Source organism: Ochlerotatus camptorhynchus, unplaced genomic scaffold (assembly GCF_037179485.1).
Source record: "Ochlerotatus camptorhynchus isolate MF236.1 unplaced genomic scaffold, CSIRO-AGI_Acam_v1.1 ptg000232l, whole genome shotgun sequence".
In the NCBI taxonomy this organism is placed as follows: domain Eukaryota; kingdom Metazoa; phylum Arthropoda; class Insecta; order Diptera; family Culicidae; genus Ochlerotatus; species Ochlerotatus camptorhynchus.
The window spans coordinates 230,925-248,700 of record NW_027040722.1 but is presented as its reverse complement, the minus strand read 5'-3'; the positions used below and the strand labels follow the sequence as shown (position 1 = coordinate 248,700).

The 17,776-nt window shown below is 41.2% G+C and overlaps 1 long non-coding RNA gene across 1 annotated transcript in view; it reads left to right on the top strand.

The window, feature by feature from the left end:
* Positions 1-17,776, top strand: part of LOC135704239 (uncharacterized) — a 456,675-nt gene that overhangs the window by 308,518 nt on the left and 130,381 nt on the right. The window contains exon 3 of the long non-coding RNA XR_010517782.1: positions 312-383. This is a non-coding gene — a long non-coding RNA (uncharacterized LOC135704239). The remainder of the gene's footprint in view (positions 1-311; positions 384-17,776) is intronic.

The window sequence follows — 17,776 nt, the reverse complement described above, 5'->3', positions numbered from 1 at the left end:
AATAGCAAGTATAGTTTTCGCTTCGTTACAGTTATTATTCTTTGTTTCAATATTAATTCAGCGCATTCACGCTGCGGGATGCGATGCTGGGTGGGAAAGCGCTAGGGGGTTGAACGAGCGTAAAATTTTAATGATTTCAGATCCAACTGTGGAGCCCCCTCGGTTAGTGTTTCCATTGATTGCCATGATGAAACGTGAATTCTCATATGTGGGTCACGACTGTCAATTACTGATGGTGGAATTTTCGTATTCGCGATCATATTTAATTGGTACTCGGCAATCATTCACGAAATTTTTTCTCTTTTTTACAGCTTTTTGAAATCGTTCACCTAAAAAAAAAAGGACTTCACGATCCAGAAGGACAATCACATCAATCCATCTCGGTGTAAGTAGAACCTCTTCCTGCACTTAATAATATAACCAAAAAAGAACGGGTTTCAGCAGAAGTCCTTACTTTCTAGAAGATTTGGAATGCTCGTGGGATTTTCTATGCATGTAGGAAAAGAGTACAGAAAATTGACATCCTCAATTTGATTGCGAAACTGCCATCTAATCTACCGTAAAATCCGAACGAATGTGCGAGATAAGAAAGAATCCTCTCAGATTATCCCCGATTGTCCGGCAATCGCTCGATTGCCTGGCGCACAAAACCGGGATAGCCATTTTCCTTCGCTTGGACGTCCTGGCAGTTTTCTTTTCCCGCTGCTGCACTTGGACGCAGAAATCCTACACAATTTATGTTTGGCTGTATTTATTTAACATTTTATAGTCGCAGTTCTATTTGCGTTCGGGATTAGACTGCTGCTGTCGTTTTGCATTCGCTGCTGTACGGCGGAGTTTCGTACAAGTATCTGACTTTCCCCGAGACACACATTGCGAGCAGAAATGCAACCCATTTGCAAACGTAAAAAAGGCTTGAGCAAACATTTGTTCTATTCGCTGCTGCTGCTGCTGCTGCTGCCGGAACTGAAAGTCTCAGCCAACGAGAATGACGACGACGACGACGACGACGACGAATAGGTAGATACATCTGGACTCGGTTGTGTGGCCGTCGTGCCATTATCTATGATAATTCAGTTGGATTCAATTTCTGGTTCGTTCCTCTCCAACGACGACGGCGACGTAAGAATGCATTTCGTCTCGTCCTTGTTACCATTCGTTTTCTAATGCCGACGACGACGCTACAGTCAGTAGTGCCAGCAATGTGTGGAGCTTCTTGTAGGGGTACCCCGTTTCTGTCCTGAGGGAAACGAACCGTCGCGAGCGCACAAGAAGAATGACACAATTATGCAAATTTATATAACTACGTACCTAGCTACTGGGACAATCTGAACCGAACTGGAAAACGGTTCAAAACAAACAGTCCCGTTTCCGTTCCCCGGTTCACTTCGGGAATGTTACTGCACGGGGAAAACTGCCGTCGTCGCTTTGATTTATGGCAGTTGTTGGTACAAAACATGAATTTTAGGAAAAATTGGTGTCTAGTTGCGCTATTCCATATTGGAAAGCATTAGTGAAGGTTAAGCTTTTTCTGATCATTTTCGTATTGTTTAATCTAGGAAATTGATCACTTTGCCCACACAGCAAAAAATTCTGAATTTTAATTGTGATGTAAAGATACATTCACGCAAACGAGCAACTTGTAAACAAAATTCTTTACAAAGATTGGCATTTGTACACAATAATTGCATCATTTCATGAAATGTCTAAGAACATTACACGACTTATAATGTTAACTTATATGATATGTGACGCTCCGTTTATGTGCATCGTATTGAACAAAAATTTACACTATTTTTTGGAACTGTGTAGAAATGGCACCTGTTCCGACAAAATCGCTCAAGTCTGCATTTAAAGAAGTAAAGTTGATATGTGAGTCTGTTTTTTATTCTTATCTTCTCTTTTATCGTGTAAAATGTCCATTTTAAGTTTAATATTTGACGTTAAGCATCTCTAAGTATGTAAATTGTTAAATTCACGCACGAAGTAATAAAAACATGATTAGGGGAAACACTCCTTTTATTGCGGTACGTTAGAAGCGTTAGAAGCCTATTGTTGTGTATGGAGGTCTCCATACACAATAATTGGCTTCTAACGCTTCTAACGTACCGCAACGATAGGACTGTTTCCCCTAGTTAAAGTGCAAACAATCTTGTTCAACTATTTTTGTCACTTTTCAAATGTCCTTAATTTTGAATATATTTTTCTTTTATTTTTCCCAGAAAGCCATTATTATTCTTTACAACTTTGTCTCAGACGTCATTTCGATCAGAAGTGAAGTTTTCGGCTACAATATATTAAAAATGGCAAAGACACCATTTTGAAAAATGGCCGGATTTTCAATCATCCATACACATTTATTACATTTTAAATGAACTGTGAATATTCGCCAACCTTCCTTCCCTTCCCTCAATCCACTAACTTACCTTCTTCGTTAACACTCCGAATACGATGCCTCCGGAAAACGTGTTACAGCAAGTTTGCATTGACATAGCTTAGCCATTTCTTGATGAATTTAAAAAATGGTAGTACCTTTAAAATTCCTTAAAATGGTGTTCCAATTCGCTTCCCGTTTTATCTGGACTCCCTCCTGATGTTCTTGGGACTCATTCGTCGCTGAGATTCGATCCTGGAGAAATAATCAAGACCCTTGGAATACGCTGGGATCCCGAGGCAGATGTTCTCCGTTTTGATGTCTCCATCGCCGGCCGTGAAAAACCAAACGCCCACAAAGCGTAACATTCTATCAGCTATCGCACAGTTATACGATCCGCTTGGGATCATCGCACCCGTCGTAGTTCAGGCGAAAATTATCATGCAGCAACTGTGGCTTGTCGGCATTGGATTGGGACGAAGAAGTATCACCCGACTTGCAAAGTAAGTGGAATCAATTCTGCGAACAACTTCCAAACCTCTCCAACTTTTGTATCGAAAGGTATGCGTTCATTCCCGGCTATCGCATTGCTGAATTGCACTGCTTTGCAGACGCGTCAGAAGTAGGCTACGGCGCATGCATATACGTCCGCTCCGAAACCTCTGAAGGGTGTGTACAAGTGAGCTTGCTTGCTTCAAAGTCAAAGGTTGCCCCATTGAAACCGCTCTGCATCCCGCGCCTAGAGCTTTGTGCCGCGCTGCTTGCCTCCCGTTTGTTTGAAAAGGTCGACGCCGCATTGGATATGAAGTTCTCTGGATGTTTCTTCTGGTCTGATTCAACGATAGTTATCCAGTGGCTGAAAGCCCCCCCCACGAACGTGGAAGACGTTTGTGGCGAATCGTGTCGCCGAAATCCAAACCCTCTCTCATGGATCACAATGGCAGCATATTTCCGGGAACGAAAACCCTGCTGATATGATCTCGCGAGGAGTCTCCGCCGAAGACTTGATCACCAGTGAGCTATGGAAATATGGACCCAGGTGGCTGGGTGAAGAAAAATCAAAGTGGCCTGTTCAAGCCTGCCTAGACAACAAGTTCACCGACGAAGAATTGGAGCTGAAGAAGAATTTGATCTTGACTACCCAAGTGCTCACATCAAACCCGCTTTTCGAAACATTTTCATCGTTCCAGACCCTGCTTGGCACAGTTGGATATTGCCTTCGTTTCTGCCACAATGCTCGCAACAAAAAGCAGCGACATTCCAGTAGGATTCTTTCCGTTGCCGAATTGCAAAACGCCAAATTAGTTCTCGTGCGGATAGTTCAGGCTGGATCGTTCCCCGAAGACCTGCAGCGTTTGAAGAAAGGACAGATGGTCACGAACAAATCTTCTTTTCGCCTGCTGAGCCCGTTCATCGACGCTGATGGCTTGATCCGTGTGGGTGGCCGGTTGCGGCTGTCCGATGCACCGTATAACGTAAAACACCAGATTGTCAGCCCCGGTTTTCACCTCTTTACACATCTTCTTTTGAAGCACCATCACCGCAAGTTTGTCCATGGTGGAATTGAGATGACCCTGTCCGTCGTCCGTGATGAATTCTGGCCGCTGAATGGCCGGAAAGCAGTTCGAAGTGTCATACGAAAGTGCTACGAGTGCAGCAGAGCAAATCCGCAACCCATTCAGCAACCGATTGGTCAACTTCCGATCGCCCGTGTTACCGCCAACGAAGCCTTCGCCTGCACCGGCGTTGATTATTGTGGTCCCATTTTCCTCAAGCCAACACATCGCAAAGCAGCTGCCCGCAAATCCTACATTTGCATTTTCGTTTGTATGAGCACAAAGGCGGTCCACCTGGAGCTCGTGAGTGACCTGAGTACAGCCGCATTCCTGATGGCACTTGATCGGTTCGTTTGGAGGAGGAATAAGCCCCAGCACTTGTATTCAGACAACGGCACAAACTTCATCGGGGCGAAAAATGAATTGCACGCCCTGTACACTATGCTCCAACCCGGTCCCGACAACAACAAGATCGTCAAACGACAGCATTCAGTGGCACTTGATCCCTCCTCGTGCTCCTAACTTCGGTGGCCTCTGGGAGGCGGCAGTGAAGGTTGCCAAAACTCACCTCGTTCGTCAACTCGGCTCTTCTTTGCTGTCCTTCGAAGAGATGTCCACAGTGCTGATTAAAATCGAAGGGTGCATGAACTCTCGTCCGCTGTTGCCGCTTTCGAGCGACCCGAATGATCTTGCCGCCCTCACCCCAGCGCATTTCTTGGTGAGAAATATGATCCGCCCTCTTCCTGAAGCAGACATCCAAAATGTTCCGTTCAACCGGCTTAGCCAGTACCAAAAGCTTCAGAAGCACTCGCAAGATTTTTGGCACCGTTGGCGAAATGAATATTTGAAGGAGCTGAACCTACAGAACCCGAAGCGTTACCACACAGCAAAAAAATAATTTTGATATCACGTCAAAGTGGATGCACTACTATCATGTCGAAAATATGGTGTAATATTACTTGCTAAAAAGGACAAAATTATCATTAATACAATGCATGAACTGACATTACGCTGCTTTTACTGCATTTGTTTATTTATGTGGTCATAAAAATTACATGAAATTTTCGACATGAATGTAGTGCATCCACTTTGATGCGATATCAAAATTATTTTTTTGCTGTGCAGCTCAGCATCGGTGACGTCGTCATCGTGAAAGATGATTCTCTTCCTCCTGCCCGCTGGCCACTGGCCCGCATCCTTGAGCTTCATCCCGGAGCTGACGTAGTTACCCGAGTGGTTAGCCTTCGAACCTCAACTGGAATTCTGAAGAGGGCAGTCTGCAAAATTTGCCCTTTGGAGTGTGCCTTAGAAGAATAAGATTTGCAATGAATTTGAAATTAGTAAATTAACTTTTGATTTAGTCTAATTTGTTTCGCAAATAATTTGCGAATGTGGCCGGTATTATGATAGGTAATAAACTGAATAACTACTGTAGTTAGAAACGGCACAATGAAATATTTCAGTAGCATAGCGCTTTTCGCTATGTTTCGCTCTTCCTTCGCATTGACAGCTAGAAATGTCATGTTCAATTTGAATAAAAACACAAAGTAAAAAGGCTGAAAGGGAGTGCAAGCGATTTTTCTTCTATCCGCGAGAAGTTCGAGTTTTTCCCTGTTGTAGTTCCGGATTTGTTTTATTTCATTCGGTCTGGACCGTGCTGCATTGCGTCCGTCGGAATCGTTGTTGGATGCACCCTAGATTGTGCGAATTGCCCCTGGAAAGAGAACTTACCTGCGAGGTGTTCTTACCTGGTGCCATCGTCCGTTCTGTTCGTCTCCTTCGCCAAAGTTCCATTGTCCTCGCCGGTTCTGCATCTGAAAAGGAACTAAAAAAGGAAAGCTGACCCGTCCCGTTGAAGCCCTTCCCGTATAGCCAGCGCCGGTGAGTCACCCATACCCCAACAACTGTTTTTAATGATTTTGTATCTTGTCCTTGGAGTGCCTCAGGGAAGTGTATTAGGGCCCCTTTTATTTATTATGTATATTAATGACATGCGACAAGTTTTACGGTTTTGTGATATTAATCTTTTTGCTGACGATACTGTGTTATTCATTGCAGCTAAAGATTAAGAAGAAGCCGTTTCACGCTTGGATGAAGATTTGCGTTCTCTAAGTAGATGGTTGAAGTATAAACAATTGAAATTGAATATAAGTAAAACTAAATTCATGGTAATTTCGCGAAATCGTGTAGATGATGATGTCTTTGTTGTTATTGATGATGAGACAATTGATCGCGTTCAGGAAACTAAATATCTTGGCGTGATTATTGATGACAAACTCAAGTTCAATTCTCATATTGACAATGTCATCAATGTGCCAAGAAGTATGGAATTCTATGTCGACTGAAAAACGATTTAACTATTGCCAATAAAATACAGCTATACAAATCAATCATCTCTCCTCATCTAGACTTTTGCCCGTTCATTTTATTTCTGTCCAATGCAACACGAATATCGAGATTTTAGCGCTTGCAGAGTAAAATAATGTGTTTGATTTTGAGATGTAATAGATTCACTTCCTCAACTTTTATGCTGGACGCTTTGCAATGGCTGTCAGTGAAGCAAAGAATTGTGTTTTTGACTATGGTGTTCATTTTTAAAGTAGTTAACGGTTTGCTGCCTCGATATATGTGTGATCGGATTGAAAGAGGAAGTGACTTTCATAGATATAACACTAGAAACGCGGATGAAGTAAGAACACCACATCTTTTGAATAATGCTTCACAAAATTCATTATTTTTAAAAGGTATAAATGTTTTCAATTCGATGTCTAGACACATCAAGCGTGCAACTACACTTACAGAATTCAAGAGACGCTGCATTTCACATTTAAAAGCTGTTTATTGAGCAGTTAAATTTTTTATGAATGGATAAATCATGTATCTTGACAAAGTTATCACTAACGGATTATTTTGTATGGAGACTGTCATAAAGACATTTTAGTAATTTGTGTAGCATATACAAAAAACTACATTGTTTGCCTCGATGGTTATGATGGATTTTTAGTTTTTTTGATTTTGTAGTAGTAATAGTAAAAATAGCTTCGAGTAGTATACAATGGTTTGAGCCTCGTGCGCGGAATACAGGTATAAATGGCTAATACGTGGAAATTGTGGCAAAAGCCTTGAATTAGTAAAGGATTGGCTAAAAGTCGTTTCCTTGGATATAGTCCTGGCACTGCCGAAGCTTAAACGTGTAAATCCCAGGTCACGTGTAAATGGAAGTATTGTCGAGGACTTTTGATAACTAGTTACACCTTTGAATGTTTTTGGTTGATGCCTATAGCATATTTAACAGGACATTTATATCTGTAATTGTAACCAGCTCGATTTTGTTTGCAAACCTGGTTAAAATTTTTATATTTAATTATCTTAAAGATAACTTGTCCAGCTCAAATCTTTGTAGGGGTAAGAGGTGGGACCATCATCATCATCATCATCATCATCACCAATGCTACCGACGCCAGGAAGGCAGCTCCCACACCTCGACCCTACCTATCGACCCATCAACTCATCACCGGGGATCAACGGCTTTACTTCTCTAGGAAGTAGGAAGGAAGGCGTGATCAGATATTTTATGCCTCAGAAATTCCCGACTGCGCCGACTGGGATTGAACCCAGGTCTTTTGGAGTGAGAGGCAATCAGGCTTATCACTACACCACCGGCACAGCTTTTCTTTGCTTCTCATTCTGGTTAAAAAAGTTACAGTTTAAAAAACAATTCTAACCATAATTCCTGCTGTTTTTACCCACATTTAACTCAATTTTTGAATTGCTGCGTAATGGATATTTAAACTTTTTGGGCACACCGTGTCAATACTTTTCATCTTTGAGATGATTTTAGCAATGCTAACAAGTTATTTGCTTTGTATAATTTATTTAAACATGCAATTTAAAACCATTCTAGTACTTTAAATAAATTCCAGATGATCATACTGACCTATTTTTACGGGAGATTGGCACATCACTTTGATTTCAATAGCATTATGTTAAAAAGAGGATTTTTTTTAAGCATTCCAGATTTTTCTAGAGTTTACATTTTACCTGGTTCAGATTTTTCTGAAAATGCCCTGGCAACGCTGCTCGTACATACAACAAGCAGTCCGTCAAACTGCCGATTCTTTGCGGCTGTCTTTAAAATTTTGTTCGTATGTCGTGAGACTGCTACTACACTACCAGTGTGCCACCGAAGCTTTTTGTATCATGAATTACAGGTCTTTTTATGGGGAAGCTTACCGGCCCGAAAATTAAAAAAAATATTTTCGGTACATTTTTATTTTTCTAAAAATATAAGGAAAAATATCAAAAATTCAAGAAAATCAGTTTCTTCCTTAGATTTTTGTCAAAAATTACATGTAAAAATATTTTGTCTATCTCATCATGAAAAAAAAATTAGACCCTCAGCAAAACTGAAAAGTCGATGTTTTGTGGTTTTTTGAGTCCAACTTTATGCCATAATGACTTATAAAAAATGTTTTTGCACGTGATTTTTTTTTTGAAAAATTAGAAAAAATGTGATTTATTTAGATTTTTGATATTTTTTGCCAATAGGGTTTTCACTTTACCTCTCTTTCCTGAACGAGTTTAAACTAAAAATGGAATTTTACTGTCAAAGATGACTTCTAAATAAATTCACCTTTCCAGACGTACCGTTGGATTTGATAAAAAGCCACAAATTGTTGAGATATTGTTTAAAATCTACTACTGCTTCTTGATTCTAAATTCGTTGTACGAGTTTCAATTCCGTTCTAACGCATTGAAACGCCATTAGATTTTTTTTTCGTCCTACGGATAAACGTAGAAAAAGGGGATTCGCTGGAGAGCTTCTTTTTTTTTTTGAGAATAATGAGCGTAAATATTCATACAATGTGCTCTAATAGGATTTATGTTGTAGCTAATGAACTTACGCATCGGAACAAACTTATTATTGATTTGTGCACGGTGAAATCATTGATATTATTGATCTTTTCTGATAGATCGAACGGAAATGCGCGATTACAACGATGTAGTGCTCTACCCTATTTTAGAATAATCAAACCGTAATTATTTTTTTCGGAGCGCTGAGCTTCCCCCTATGCGTACCAATTTACTTTTATTCAGCCTTTAGATGTGATTTGATATGGCTATGATAAAAAAAAACGAATTTGACCATCTGGATATCCTGAACTGGTTCTACGGTGGTCACAAGGCTCTGTTATTAATTGTTAGAGCTATTGGTCATATTTTGTCGAGTAGATTGAAGTAGATATTTCAACTTGATATGGTTAAGATAAATAACAAAATTAACCATTTAGAACCAAAATGAATCTTGAATATCTGTAACCTGTTATTTGGTGACCATATGGTGCTATGGTGGTCGTTTTGAGTGCCATTGGTCATATTTGGTCGAGTAGATATGATTCGATTTGTCACTTTATATGATATATAATAAATTTTGCCATCTGGATTTCAAGGAAGACATGTGGTCTTATGATTTATCTCTATCATTTCTGGGAGTTCCACGAAAAAAAAATCTATATGTTGTCGCAACGATAAGTAAGATTTATGATAAAGATTGAAAAAAAACACCCCCTTGCCAATACATTCTTGAATATATCAGAAAGGAAGGGGGCCTGGAAGGGAGAACCACCCAACATATGTAAGATCCACTCACCACAATCATGTTAAAAAAAAAACTTCAAATTAATCGACTACGGCATTTCTGAGATACAAATTTTTGAAAATATAAAGTTTGTCTCGGGTTTTATGGGTTAATAACCTCTGATGGTCTTCAACATGTCGCTGTATGAGCTTGAGCTTGAGCTTGATTGACCGCCCACGGTTGCTACTCTGTTATTGCCAGATCAGCTGTAATTACACAGAGAACCAATAGACGATGCTTGGAACTAGCAATCATCCTCAATGTGTAAAAACTGGTGATCTTAAATTAGACAAAAACAGCGCCGGCCGCGCCCGAACACAGGTCAAGAAAGGAATGGGAAGGATTGTGTTGACATGACACTCGCTTTGATGGAAGCCGAGAACACCTCTGCACTTCCACGAGGAATCACTGGGATGTTGGATAAGAGGGTTGGGTTTGCAGCAGGGTTCGTTTTGGTAAACAATAAGCTGAATTGATGTCCTAACGATCATATAACGCGAAGGAGCTTGGGACTAAACCCACGGTCTTCTGCTCAGTAAGCAAAAACGTTTGCCACTAGGCAGACGAGCACCTTTTTAATCACCGAGTTTCTGTTATTACCATGTAGTCACATTAACAAATAAAACGATTGACGAATCTTGAATGTGGATGGGCCTGAGATTAGACTCATGATGTTCTGCTCAGTAAGCAAAAACGGTTGCTCTAAGGCCACCGAGCCCCTCATATCACATAATACCGTTGCTCAAATTTTTGTATTCATTCAAACCCGGAACCTACGACAACAACGAGTTCCGCAAAATACACGATACACAAGCGATTTTACCATAAATCTCCTTGATATGTAAGGACCTGGGACCACGTTTTTCTGCTCAGTAAGCAGGCCACTGTAACCGACGATCTTTTAAATCCGAAAACTAAAAACTACGAAAAAGTACTTAGGCCTTCATTAAGTTCCACTTTCACGCGACGTTCAATGTTTCAATTTGCTCTTTACGTATTGTTCAGGCTAGGCCCTTTTCAAAAGTTACGCGAGAAATACGCACAATCGTCGCCTACCTCGCAAAACTGGTTCCAAACGACAACAAAGGCATATGCTAGACCGTATAGCATAACGACCTTTTCCACTTGCAGGCCTGTTTCTGTTTGCACAGTCAGTCCCACTAGTTTCCGATACATTTATAGGGGATAGAAGGAGATTAAAAGAATGGAGAAGAGTTATACAGGTTTTTTTTGTTGTTGTTTTGCTGAAAAGAGAGAAACAGAACGATACGAAATTACACCTGCTGAAAAAAAGATAAGTCTATTATTTTGGTTAGTGATCGTTTGGATTTGGGTCACCCCACGTTGTGTTTAGGTTAGTATAAATAAATAATACTATATAGTCATATAAATCACCACAGCTCATTATATTTAGTGCTATCGGTTTTTGTTTCTGGATCTTTAGTTGCCTCTGTGATATACTTACTTGCGGAATACTATTTTGGGAGTGTATAAAGGGTGATACGGTCAAAATTTGGTCAAGGGAAAACGCGTGTAAATCGGTGAAATCGTTTATTTAAAAAATCAAATTAAATTTCTTTTTCAAGTTCAATTAGTATAAAATTCAGGAAAAATATTCAGTTAGGCTTCCGCTTTTCCAAATCCGAATTGCCGGGCCTTACGCTTGACCCCTGCCATCAGATTTTGTACAGCCACCTTGTCCACCTTCTTCGCCGCAGAAAGCCAGTTTGCCTTGAACTGCTGCTCGCCCTTAGCAGTTTTTTTGGTCTTCTTTAGGTTCCGCTTGACAATAGCCCAGTATTTCTCAATTGGGCGGAGCTCTGGCGTGTTGGGAGGGTTCTTGTCCTTGGGAACCACCTGCACGTTGTTGGCGGCGTACCACACCATGGCCTTTTTACCGTAATGGCAAGATGCCAAATCCGGAACAACCGTGTTTCTTCAGGAAAGGCAGCAGACGTTTATTCAAACACTCTTTCACGTAAATTTCTTGGTTGACAGTCCCGGAAGCTATGAAAATGCTGCTTTTCAAGCCACAGGTACAGATGGCTTGCCAAACCAGATATTTCTTTGCGAACTTTGACAGTTTCATGTGCTTGAAAACATCTGCTACCTTTCCCCTTCCTTTTGCCGTATAAAACTCCTGTCCCGGAAGCTGCTTGTAGTCGGCTTTGACGTAGGTTTCGTTGTCCATTACCACGCAGTCAAACTTCGTCAGCATCGTCGTGTACAGCCTCCGGGATAGCGCTTTGGCCGTCGTATTTTGTTTATCATCGCGATTTGGAGTCACTACCTTCTTGTAAGTCGATAGTCCGGCTCGTTTTTTGGCTCGATGCACGGTTGTAGACGATACACCCAGCTTATTTGCGGCATCTCGGAGAGAGAGGTTAGGGTTTCGCTTGAAACTACCGGCAACTCTCTTTGTCGTCTCAGCGGCTTCCGGTTTTCGATTTTCCCCCGATCCAGACTTCCTGGCTGTCGACAAACGTTCCCCAAACACTTTAATTACATTTGTAACGGTTGATTTGGCAACTTTTAGCGATTTTGCCAACTTTGCGTGCGAGTAGCTCGGATTTTCGCGATGCGCGAGCAAAATTTTGATACGCTGCTCTTCTTGCTTGGACGGCATTTTGACAACTGAAGAGTGAATTCCAAAATCAAAATAGGAGCAACATTCTACACACACACACCTTCAAAATGAGGGGTGTTCAGGTTTTTTAAATGCAAAATTGAAAGAAATACGTCAAGTTGATATTGACCAAATTTTGACCGTATCACCCTTTATGAGCGTGTACCATGTACGGTAACTCATCTCTCATCGTGATGGTGGGACATAGTAGACAAATTAGAGAGAAAACAAGGAGGTATTAGTATTAGTTATATGTAAACAAACAAAACAAAAGAAGAGAAGAGGAAAGAAGAGCAGAAAAATAAAAAAGGGGATAAAGTAGATAACAAAGAAAAGAAACGTAGGCAGATTATTAGAAAAGGCATTATCCGAGACCTCAATCAAATGTCACTCCCGCCGAGATCTCAGCAAAACCCTCCCTGCCGAGACCCGCACAGCCAAGCTCGGTAGAAAAAACTAAGTGTGGATAGATTAGTAGGAAAATAAATAAAACTACTTTATGACTTAAAGTGCAATGAATGAGCGTTAGTTTCGGGATCATTTCAGTGTTAGAGTTATGTTAGTTTTGATCCGTAATCAGCCCTGCCGACCCCTCCAACATTTGTTGCAGGCAGTGGTTGTTAGATAATGCGGCACTGGAACTACTACTATTTTAGAGGTATGATTCGTCAAGTTTATACAACTCAATGTTTCAATTGAGGCAAACTATCTATCTTACAATTACAAAAACAAACCTTAACTTACAATTATATGCAAATGCAAACTGAAACTTGACAAATCATCGTCAATCCCCTTATTCCAGGGCTGGGCCTGACGATTTGAATCTAATTGCTCCCCCTAAGCAGGCACTCCGCATCATGACTCTATCTCATCTCAAATACAAAATGCCAATGGTATGAATGTATCTATATATAACTTGGAAATGACGTACAATCAAATAAGCCCGTCAACCACTCACTTGATCAGGCTTCAGAATCGTCCAGTGGGCAGTGCGCTCTACACTCCAAGTTCCCTTTTTTTCAAATTTACCGCAAATTTGATATTTTACCCATTGAGTGTTGATTAGTCACAATGAAACATTGTGACAGAAGTTGAGGTTACTAGTGTATTAAATAATCTAGGTCCTATTTAGGATTATATCTGAAAAATCCAAATCTGGCCAACGCCCACCCTAAACCTAAACCTGTTCTTATCCACCTGAAATGACTAACGAATGGAAGACTTTGACTACCCAGCCATGCAATAGTCTCATTCCGTGCCTTATGGCAACTTGATGATTCTATTGCGCTCATCTTCTGGCACCACCCAGGGGAGACTTGGTCCTGTACCCAATGCTTAACTTATCTCCATTCCACTCAGCTACTCGCAATTTCTTGTGATATAGTGCGCGGAATATAATTATATGAGACAATTCAATGCAGACGTCTTTCCAAATTTGGCAGATCGACAGGTAATCGGTGAGTAACCACGATAGTTGCTATTCAATAACTCGACAACGTCCCATCGTCAACGCCTGCTATGAGAATTTCCCATTGCAGACGCCAACGAAATGACGTCATCGAGCTATCTATCAACTACCCTGGTTATCGCCTGGTACCTTATAGCACGATGCTACGAGGCGAACCGGAAGAATCGATGAGCTACCTCCCCCGGTCTTCAACATGTCGCTGTATGAAGGGCCAAAAACGGATTGGGTTTGATCGATAGGCAAAGTCGCCTAAACGCATCTGCGGGACAGTAACGAGTCTCCTTCTAGCAACATGATCGCACAATTGGTCAAAAAGACGAGTTTTAAAATACAATTTCCATACAGTTTACTGTTCTCTTTAAATTTCTGTGTGAAGCTTTAAGATATTTAAATGAAGTTCTTTGAAGTTCTGAAAAATATCCTCAATCTTCTCAGAAGTTCCCCAAATTTCTGTAAAATTCCCAAATTTTCATTGAATCTTCTCAACTTCTTTAAAGTTCTATGAACATTTTCGAGAAAAATCAATAAATTCATAAAATGAAATTTAAAACAGAGTTCCATTCGTGTTTGAAAATCGCTCAAAAATAAATCCAAATAGTCGAGCAGTGGCAAATCAGCCACAAATAGTGCTCGAATAATGAAACCACAATTCAGCATTGCGAGGGGTGCGGTTTCTGTTCTAGTTTCAAACATTAAGAAGCAAACATGTAGAATAAGTGCCCACAAAACTTACTTGTGGGCATTACATTTTTTTATTCTACAAGTTAGAATCATGGTCTACAGAACCCTCATAAAACCAAAATAAGTTCTAGGGAAATGATCATCTGTTATTCGTTAGACAAATCCAATCAAATTTTCACTTTCGACCGTTTAACAAGGAGCTACACAAATCTTAAAACTCGACCAGGAAACTTCATCCGACTCAAAACAGTTCTCCATGAGGAGCCACCTAATAATGCCCGCACTAATTGCAAATTCGCCCAACCCGGGAGGCCATTCCAAACAAACACGTTTTCTGACTATCCTTACCAAAATGACTTTCCCCGTGGCAGCAGAAAGTAAGCTCTAATAAGTGAAAATTTATATCCAAGTAGGATTAGCATTCCAATCCGATCATCATCAGCATAATCATCATGACCACCATCCTACCGAGAGAAAGCCGCAATAACCGTACATCTTGGGGAGGGGCTGGCGGGGAACTGCAAGGCCATTCTGAGCGAAGAATGATGAACACAAAACCAAGAACTGCTTGAGCCTTGAGCTTGCCGTGAGTTTTTCTTAAGAACTACAGTCACCGTAGTTTAAGATACAAGCACCGGAGACGTGCCTTGTATGTTCCCCGCAAATCGTAAATTATTTGCAATCAAGCGCGACGACACGACTCGGCAGAAAATCTTCTTCGCTCCACGCCGCCGCTCGGTCGGCCAAACATGCGAACATGTGACGATAAAAATAAAAACAAATCTCCTGAACAAGTCCCGGCTTCCTTCCTTCGGGGCAACGACTGACTGACTGACTGACGACTGTGACTGTGAAAATACACGGAACCTGGCGGCGGTGCAAAGTGAAAAAAAAAATACAAGTCAAGCCACGATGGAGCGAGCGGATACAGCGGAGTGGATCCAATTAAAATTTTTCCTTCCTTCAGCATGGTTCAGCAAATTCACTGTTCGAGGAGAGGAAAAAATTAATACGAACCCACCTCATGCCATCAGGGCAGATAAATCGACCGGTTGGAAAGGAGGAAAAATGCACTTCCTTCCACAGGTAATCGGTAACAAATCGGGTCTCTACTTCTTTGCTTTGCGTTGAAAAGCTTCGATCCATGTGCCAGCGCCTCTTGTCTGTGACATCGAGAGGGGCAACCCCCCGGGAAGAGATTGTGTGAAATTATTAATTGGCTATAAATTTACAGATTCGCTGCAGTTAAATCGACTGATTCGTTCTAAGTACGTCATTTGAAACTGCACCCAGTCCGGACGGCTTTTTGGTCTCTGGTCTTTACTTCACGTTGTGTGTTGGAACGGTATTTTTTTTTTTTAGATAAGAGAGACTCTTGTTCTTTGTAAGAATCTTACCATGGATTCAACAGAATCTTACTTACTGTAGCAGAAAGCCTAAAGTTGCTTGTTTTGACAGTCAGATAATTGGAAATCAATAGTTTCTCAAGAAATCATTATAATTGAGAAAAAAATCACACATTCTCGTTCACCTAAATGATTAATGACGCTAATGCTGAATCGATCCATCCAAAACCCTTCCCCATCAGAATCAGAATCACAAATTACCCGAACCGAAGATCTTTGGTAATTGAATTCTCCAATCCATTGCCATTGCCCGTGTGGTACTGGGGCGACTTTTTCGAAACCTCTGTCACAATTAGCTAATGGACCAATCTACCAAGTCCCCCGGTTTCAACACAACCCTTCCAGTTTGCTAGCTGTTCCGGCGACAAAAGTTACCAAAGCCAATCAAACCAAGGGGGTCAAAGCCCATTACTATACGACGATGATGACTCGGCGGTTGACCTCCTTTCTCGATCCAACCACCCACGAGCGAGCGCGCGCACCCAGAGGCTTTTTCCGCGCCAGTCGTTCATTGATGAACAACATGTTGCAATTTCCAACCAATTTAATCGAATCTACCCACAACGCCAGTGAGTTTGCAAATTACCGAATGGTTAGAGTTTCTTCTTTCCAATTCTTGATTGTCTTCATCAATGAAGCAGGCAACTTGGGCGGGCTAAAATTAAGCCACCCGACCTTGTTCGTGTCAAATTGTTTTCCTTCAAATTGTCTACCATGTGGAAACGCTCGAAATATCTCCACCCACGGAAGTTCATTCATTTTAGGAACAAGAACCTCTCAGCTGGAGCATTTTCCCAACCTTTTTTCGAGGAATTCCCTACCCTCACCGAATCCACTTTAATCCATCTTAATTCTCTTAATTTTCCAGCTTTTTTTATTTAAAGCTTCCGGGAACCGACCCCACCTCGATGAAAGAGTAGATGGTACCGAAAAATGCCTGTTTTCGTTCGTACAACTCGAATCCTGCGGAAAACCGCTTTCATAAATTAAAAAACGGCACGAAAGTGCCTATCAGCTTCCTACTTCCTGTCACGCCGTCCTCTTTTCAATGCAAAAATGTTCACCACCACCGCTTTGGCACCTGTTGTTGTTGATTTCGTTCGAAGGTAAGGCACAGGAAAAAAAAAAACAAAAACAAAAATCTCGTTCAACGTGTCAAGGATTACCGGCAAGCTTTTCACGCGTTCACCCGATGATGAACGATGCACGGTGGCTTGGCGATGGATGGGAACGACACAGCCTGACGGTTCGGAACCGTAAACATAGGTTTCCGCTGGTTGTTTTCGGTCAACCCCACAAACTAACAATAACAGTGTCGATGAGGGCTCTTTCCTTCGTGTTGGAAGTGAACATTAAATTCTGCTACTTTTGTCGAATTTCCAGTGGTGTTTTGTTGATATGCTTGAATATCGTTTCGGTTGGACTGTTGTCGGAAATGCAATTAGTAAGAAGGATCAGGCCTGGTTTTAGCATAGGTGAATAAAGCAAGTGTAAACCAAGGTATATAGTTATGAATAAGACTTTCAGCCAGCGTTATTGGGTGACCAATAGACTGATGCAAAATTATGCTGATGCTAAATCTGAGGACAGTAGCCACCATCCAGGATCTGACCCTGGTACTCCGGAAGTAATTATAAGCTATCGGTCCTAGCTGCCGCGTAACGTTGGTAGATCACCTTTTCGTGGTACGTTACGGGATGTAAGATCTATAACCGATTCCTAGTCCTGACTACTTCAAACTAGGGGAACAGGATTTTTCAGTAATCCAAGGAACACATCTTAGCCCTTGTTACTTTTTACGCCTTGTTGATAGTGACAAGACTCGGCTTTGTCTACCGAGGATGATCTTGAAACAAGGAAAAAATGAGTTAGTTAGTCTTCAACTACATATGTGATTCCTAATCTTCTATTCGTTGTTCTCTAGTTTGAAGTGATTAATACTAGGGTTCTGATGCATGGTCATTATCGGTGTCTTTGTTTAATTGTGTTGCTAAGGAATCCAATTTTGACTAGCAAAGGGGCGCTTT